This window comes from Camelus ferus, chromosome 5 (genome assembly GCF_009834535.1).
Source record: "Camelus ferus isolate YT-003-E chromosome 5, BCGSAC_Cfer_1.0, whole genome shotgun sequence".
NCBI classification, from domain to species: Eukaryota; Metazoa; Chordata; class Mammalia; order Artiodactyla; family Camelidae; genus Camelus; species Camelus ferus.
The window spans coordinates 41539860-41547144 of record NC_045700.1 but is presented as its reverse complement, the minus strand read 5'-3'; positions in this window follow the sequence as shown (position 1 = coordinate 41547144).

Below are 7285 nucleotides of genomic sequence, written 5' to 3'. Positions count from 1 at the left end.
GGTCAAACCACAAAACCAAATTTGTATCCATTGCCACCACCAATGGGAAATCAATTATCAACTATGCATGAACCAAAAACAAAAACAGTAGAAACAAAAAAGAGAGAGCAATAAATCAAAAAAGTTAAAATTGATTGCCACTTGAGATCTTGAGATTTACTCTAGCAGCCAAGACATGCCTAAATTTAAGTAGCCTATCTCCTACAGCAGTTTAGTTGGCTCTGTCATGAGTCCACTTGGGAATCTCAATTAATAATCTCCAAAACAAAGCATAATCTTCAAAAGTTGAAAAACATGATTCTCATACAATATAAAATGAACCCATCAAAGACTTTATTTAAATCATTAATTAATAAAGAACCAATAAGCATTATGACTGGTTCATAGATCCTTTAAGAAGCAAGGTATACACAAGGAATTAAAGGAATGTTAGAGTAAGATTTGTGTTACATATGAAACTTCTTATATCCAACAGATCTACAGTTGATAATTGTCAGTCTTATCTGTTCTACTAGACAGACATTATTTATTTTTCTTCCAGACAAAAATCTACAAGCTAACCTCTGATCCTTTCAAAATTGAAAACAGCCTAGTCAGTAGTCAAGCCCAGCATTGCACTGAAAGAATACCAATAATCTTTCTTGACATTTCAAGTTTGAAATAATTTTTTGGCAGTGATATGTAATCAATCTCTGGATTTTATCAAGCCTCTATTTACTTACAGTAGTCCCAGCTATGTGTATATTTACTGCTGGCTTGTCATTCACATAGCTATTTAACACTGTGCATTCCAAGACCGTATATAGAAGAAAAAATCCCACAAGAGTTAAAGTATATTTGAAACTCTACAGCAGTGAAACAGACTCACATCGTTTATAATACGGTTAGTTTACTAAACTATCAAAAATTTTGGTTCCAAAGCCAATTAAGCTTGCTTTTTAGAAAGCCATTTAAATGGCTTGTCTGAATTAGCACAAGGTATTTTTCATCATTTGGGTAAGAGTGAAACAAAATGAACATGCTAAAAATTGCTTCACAAGACAGATTAAAATGATAGTTATGAGTTCTGTTATACTCAAGTTGTAAAATGTCATTTCTGAAATAGCTTTACCTATAGTAATCTAATTTCAGGGCTTTTCTTAAATGACTCTAGCTGCCATAAGATCTCAATGAAGCTTTAATGCGAGGATTAGATAAAATAAATTACTTCAGGTGATTACAGTTTTTAAATGGTCTATTCTTAGTATATGATATATTTTCTTTATCACCATATTATTTATATTGATATTACCACTATATCACATGTTGAATAATAATGTAGTGCAATTTTTTGGACACTAATTACTTCTACTAATGTTCTCTATCCTACATTTTATTCTAACACCAGCAAATATTGAACATTATAATGCTTAAAAACCTCTTTCTATTCTGTGTAATGAATTTATCTTTATCCAATTTCCTCTTATTCTTGGTCTCAGTGTGAACATCATAGGAAATTTTGAAGTTTACTCTCATTGTCAATACAGTGTGGAATTATATGGGTGTTTCTAACACCCCAACTATCACCTAATCCAATTGTTTTCTCTTTCCAGTTAATAGGCTCTTGCTCTACTGGTGAATAAATAACAATAGTCAAGCCCCAGTTATATCATTCCTTTTTGGAGAGATTCTCATACTTTGTAACTTTCCTTATCGTCATCAAAAATGTGTCTAATTTTGCCTTACTTCTTCAGAGAATCTATTTCCCAGAAGATACATTAACAGTTGATAATATATTTATCCACTGTCTTTTCAAAAGACACTCATTTAAATAAAGGCCTCCTCTGTCTCAATGGAAAGCAATGCCTTTCTCAGTAATTCAGGTTTTTTTAGTTTCAGGGCTGCTGTAACAAACTGCCACTAACTGGGTGGCTTAAAACAACAGAAATTTATTTTCTCACAGTTCTGGAGAATGGAAGGTGTCAGCAAAACCAGTGTCTCTGAGGCTCTAAGGAAGATGTTCGATGCCTTTCTTTAGATTCTGCTGTTGCCAGCAATTCTCGGTGTTTCTAGGCTTACTGATGTATCATTTTCAGCTCTGCTTCTGTCACCACATGGCCTTCTCCCCTTTTGTCTTCTGTCTGTGTCTTTCACCCTTTTCTTATAAGGACACCAGTCATATAGAATTAGGGACCACCCTAATTCAATGTAACCTTATCCTAACTTGATTTCATCTACAGTGATCCTAATTCCAAATAAGATTACAGGTATCAGTGGTTAGGACTTTGACATATATTTTGAGGGGGACACAATTCAACCCACAATACCAGGTGTTGCACCACAATCTTTCAATTCTTCCTGGATGGTTATAGAGGCTCTGGCCAAAAACATTGGCAGGTGTGTAGTTTAAGTTGTTCATCAACTATGCTTTTCAGTGTTGCAAAGTGATTGTTCTTTCACCTCCTTTTTGTTGGAATGTAGACGTGCTTGCCTTTGCTATAAATAATAAAGCCATAATGGTGAAGGAAAACTAAGGGAGGCATGCTGAACTGCCTCACACATCATCTGCAAAATTGTCAGCTAAATTCTGACTCCAAAATTTTTGTTTCAGTGGTAGTAACTAGAAGAAAAATAAACATGCTTTGATTTGTAGTCAGTATGCTATGGTTGTGACATTAGAGCATTAGACAAAATACTGTTGGGAAGCATAAACTAAGAAAATTTAATACGGAAGTCACTGATGCAGTCTTAGGAGAAACACTTTTTCAAACAACAGATGCATTTTATTCTTGCTTTTAACATTCACTACATGTTTCAGTACTTTCCATATAAATATTAAAGATAACTTAAAGAGTAATTTATATGTAAATATATGGCTATTAATTATCACATGACTGTAAAGTACTAGATACTGTTTTTAATGTTATAGGAAAAACTAATTTTGGCCCAATTAACTCACATTTTTTATATTTCAGTAAGAGTTCAGCTTAACTTTACCTTTGCTTTATAAGAAAATAATTTGCTAAGCATATTTATCTTGTGAAGAAATTGCCCTGTTTATGTGACAAATTGTATATGTATTCCAAGCAGCCTGGAAACATATACATATGAATAATTGATACACTAACTATAAGTCATTATTAAGCTGCTTGTTTAATCAAGTTATCTAAGTTACACTTCCATAGGAGACTATTACCAAACCAAACTTTGGTCTACTTGCCTGCATACAGTAAAGCCAATCTACTGGCATTGGGTTGTGGTAAAGGAAAGTGTAATGTTTATTGTAAGGCACCATACAAAGTGTCCAGGACAATTAATGTTCAAAAAGCCTGAACTCCTCAAGGTTTCAGCAAAGCATTTTTAAAGGCAAGGTGAGGAGGAGGTCCCAGGGTGTGTGTGATCAGCTCATGTGATCAGCTCAATTCTCTGATTGGTTGATGGTGAGCTAACAGGGCAAGAGGGCAGTGTCACAGGGGTTAACATTATCAATCCTTTGGCTGGGGCTATGTGCTCACAGTTATCAAGTACTTAATTTCTTCCATTTGTGGGGGTTTTAGCATCTGTAAAACAACTCCAGAAATGTGCATCAGATACTATTATCTAGGAACTTCAGAGAGAAGCTAAAGCAGAGGATATGGTGGAGCAGTCTGTCCCAGGAAGGCCCCACAGGGTCCTGCTCTGTTACAAAACTGTCTATTTCAAGGCTGAATATAGCATGGCTGAGAGTGTTATAAAAAGACATTTTTATATATGAAAATGCATTTTAAGTCAAAATTTTACTTATTCAAATAAACCTGTCATTTTTTAAGATGAAGCAACTTAGAACATAATGTTTCTTCCATTAGATGTTATTCCTGATTGCTAATTGGTTCATATTCTGAGATAGAAAGTAAAATTTAAGTGGATTGATATTAAGATTGATAGTTTTGCAAATAAGTGAGAGATGGCACCTAGAACACCAAGGAGTTTTTCTTGCACAGTGTGAAACTAAATTCGGTCTCATTTGTTATTATGAAAACAATCAGGTTAATGCACCAGACTGCATTCTTTTATCACAATGTACTGAAGATGTATATGTCTAACACTGCACAACAGGATTTAGGAGACTTTGGAGTCTGGCTGAATCTATTACAGAAATTTACAGAGGAAAATCTTAAAACATTCTGATTTTATAACATGAGTCCTCATGGAGTCAAACAGCTTGTGGTGATTACGGAGAATAATGAAAATAATTCACCTAGAAAATGCTGGGAGGAAAACTGACTTTGTGGTTCATGTATTTCAGGAGAAGCAGAGCAGATCACAGATCTGATGCTCAGACAATTTCCACTGAATACAGGGTTGCTATTTCATGCAACCTTTGCTTATTTCCTTACTTGTGCCTTTAGTAACTTCAAGCCTCAAGATCCTCATTGGGCTTAAGCCTAAAAACAATTTGGAGAAAATACTGACAACCATCACCATATAAGGCTGGTCATAAATCAGTATGTCATTGTAAGCCTACCTCACATGATTATACAAAAGTCATTTTAATATGGTTATGTCATAGATTCCTCAGATCATACATTAGGAAGATGATTAAATGTCTATTACCTATATTTTAGACTTAGCATTTCTGATTGAGTGAAGTTCTTATTTAGACATAAGCTTATTTAATAAGGAAAGTTTTAGCTTAGGATTAGCTCTTATAGATACAGAGAGATCATTGCTATTTGACCATACTGATTTAGTATAGATTTTTGTGGCCTCTAATGATCTTTGTAATTTATAAAAACAGCTCTTCTGAAAGACTGAATTATTATATAAATTAAAGGAAAATACTGAATTCTATTGATATTTGAATATCCAGTTGCTGTTCCTTTAGTGGGTATGTCACAATAGGGATTGCAAAGATTGTGGCATGGGATGGCTACTTCTGAAAACCGTAGATGGTACTGGGGAAAATGAGAAGTGAAAGTTTTTGAACTCCCATGACAGAACATGGGGAAAAAGAAAAATAATTAGAAAATATCTATGAAAGCTTCAAAAGGTTCCTTATCTTCTGCAGCCACAAAACAGACAACACTGAGTCTGACTATAAGGGTCACAAAACTGCAGCGCCAGTCAAATGTGGAACTCTACCAAGTTTCTTCACTAACATATAGGCACGGTGTGGAAAATGTTGGAACCTATGGTACAGGGTCATTTTAGTAAAAACACATAAGACGCAGCAATTTGATCCACCAAATCATTCTAAACCTTCCTTAGTTATAGAAGCAGTCAATCCACATCTGGGAGAACGAGCATTAGTGTACCACAGAACTTGCATGTCAAGTAGTTGTCCCAAGGATGTCTAATTCTTGTAAAGACCCAACCTCATTACCTCTCATTGCCTCTAAGCCTAAAACAAGAGATTTTTATCCTATCATAGCCCAAATGGAGAAGTAAAAGACCTACTTTGGGAAAAGATAGTGTTTACCCAAAAGAATTACAGCAACTTGCTAATGGAGATATTAGCAAGGTAAAGATGCCTGAGGAAAGGGAAATACCAAACTTTCCAGCTATTAAAGGTTGGCTGGGAACTGAAGCTAATTGATAAAAATTCCACTATTCACTGGGCAGAATTAGTGGCACTGGAGGTTAGTCAAAAGATGAAGATGTAGTCTGAGTCATCTCACAAAGCATCCAGTGGAATCATGGCTGCATGCTGTGGTACTTTACTTGGTCCTTGAATATATACTTAGTAACTGGAAAAATCCCTTAGATTTGTTCCTGTGAAGTGAGGGTCATTAGGTAGGTGTGCCAAGTAAAAGCCATGATATCATACCTATACCTAGATAGTAAATTAAAAGTAATACTGTATTCCAGAAGATTCACAGAAATCAATGCTATTATCAAATACCTGGAAAATTTAGTGGTGATGATTCCTACTGTATCCCCATTAATTTATCTTTCTGACTGACATAAAAGCCAAACAGGCCTTGCAAAATGAATGATTATATATTACTGCAAATATAATCAAATCATTTTACCAATCATAATTGTGATAGAGAAACAAATTTTAGTAGATAAAATCAACATATCCTGACACACTTATGATGCTTTCTTTGCACTTTCTATCAATAAAGATAACCATGCTCAGAAATAGCAAAACACCCTCACTGTCTTATGTCAAGATGTATCAGCTCTTTTGCTCCCAGCCATCATAGTCCCAAGGAACCTTAACTATCTTGCTATTCCTCAGATTTTCAGGCTGGTTCACTATACTGATGACATTATACTAATTCAACCTGGTGGCAGGATGTGACAAGCTCTCTAGCTGCCTTAGTAAAGCACAGCATGCAAGAGGATAGGAGATGAACCTGGTAAAAGTTAGAGTCTGACACATCTGTTCAGTATCCAGGAAAAAGGGGTACCTTGGAATATTGCTTCTAAAGTGAGAAGCAATTTACACCATATCCTATGAGGAAAGAAGCATAATGTTTGTTTGGATTCTTAGGATAATTGGAGAAAATACATATCATTTGGGGGTCTGCTCTTCTGACTCATTTACCAGACAGTTGAGCATGGGGGTGGGATGGAGAAAGGACTCCACAGCATATCCAGGTAAGTTGCCCCTGCCCACTCAGGCCTTATTACCTGCCCAACAGCAATGGAAGTGTCAGTGGAACAGATGCTAAATGAAGCATTTGGCAAGTTATAAGGGAATCAGAATATAGGTTTGGGACCAAGGACATGCCCTCTTCTGCACAGCTCTCAGACTGCTACTGCAAACTGGTAGAGACTGGCCCTGGACACTGATTAATTCAAATTAACTGTCCTTCATGACCTGTGTATTATCTGATTACTGAATGACAAAGCTGTACATAAGCAGCAACATTTCATGCATAAATAAAAATACTTGTTAAAAGAATGAATAAATGTTGCTTATCTAGTCTACAATTTTGAAATCCCAGTCTATCCCTTCCCACCCTCCACCCAACAAGATTACACCGTATAGCACAGGGAAGTATACACAAAATGAAAAAAAAAAAAAAAAAGAATGAATAAATGTTACTTTTTACCATTTTTCAAACATTTTATTTCCCTTTTACATTACCTTATTCTGATTGTTATATTTCTTTAGTTCAAAGGAAATAAAACAAAAGGAAACCATTAAGGATATTTAACTTTCTGAAGAGTGAGGGAGACATTCTTGAATATTAATCTATATGGTGCTGAAACAAAAATATAGTCTAACAACTCACCATACAGCAGATGGTGATACAAAAAGTAACTGTGGGTTACTTCAAGTGCCCTTTGCAATCCATTTGCTAGTAAAAATAAC